This window comes from Loxodonta africana, chromosome 1 (assembly GCF_030014295.1).
Source record: "Loxodonta africana isolate mLoxAfr1 chromosome 1, mLoxAfr1.hap2, whole genome shotgun sequence".
Classification (NCBI taxonomy): domain Eukaryota; kingdom Metazoa; phylum Chordata; class Mammalia; order Proboscidea; family Elephantidae; genus Loxodonta; species Loxodonta africana.
The window spans coordinates 83000535-83001199 of record NC_087342.1 but is presented as its reverse complement, the minus strand read 5'-3'; the positions used below and the strand labels follow the sequence as shown (position 1 = coordinate 83001199).

Below are 665 nucleotides of genomic sequence, written 5' to 3'. Positions count from 1 at the left end.
TGAGAGAAAAAAACAATGTTTTAACCTGGGCCTCTTCTTGGAGGCGGCCAGACAGGACTGCCTCCCCTCCCTCAGGCAGATGGCGTCCAACAGGCCGTCCGAGAGGATGACTCCGAGTGGGAGAGCCCAGGACCAGAGCGGATACTTTCAGTCTAACATGCAGTTTTCCTTTCCCTGGAGTAACCGCGGAACAGGATTCAGTATAAGGGTACAAAAATGGAACTTGACAGACTAGAAATCCTCGGGTTCCCATCAAAAAAAAAGGTTGTTACAGGTCATAGACATATTTTTGAGTTCCTGTTTGCGCCAGGGGGTGTAGCTCAGTGGTAGAGCGCGTGCTTAGCATGCACGAGGCCCCGGGTTCAATCCCCGGCACCTCCACTTTTGCTTCATTTGCAAAAACAGGTTTGCTGCTCGACTACTTTCAGTCCTGAACTTACACAGAAAACAATTCAGCTGTTTTGCTTTTCATATTTACTGCTTTCTACTCCAGGTCTTTGACAGCACACTGAGTAGCTGCGTCAACAAGCGAAAGACAAATTGAAAGGGGGCGGCTAAGCAACAACTAGCTCAGGATTCTAGAACCCTAACAAACAAGCGAGGCACCAAATTAACAAACTCGATCTTATTTGGTTACATTTCGCAGTATTACTGAAGAGCAAGAA

General features: G+C 47.4%; 1 non-coding gene across 1 annotated transcript; it reads left to right on the top strand.

Moving 5' to 3' along the window:
- Positions 1-309: 309 nt before the first annotated feature.
- Positions 310-381, top strand: TRNAA-AGC (transfer RNA alanine (anticodon AGC)). The gene has a single exon. It is a non-coding gene; the product is annotated as a tRNA-Ala (tRNA).
- Positions 382-665: the final 284 nt, after the last annotated feature.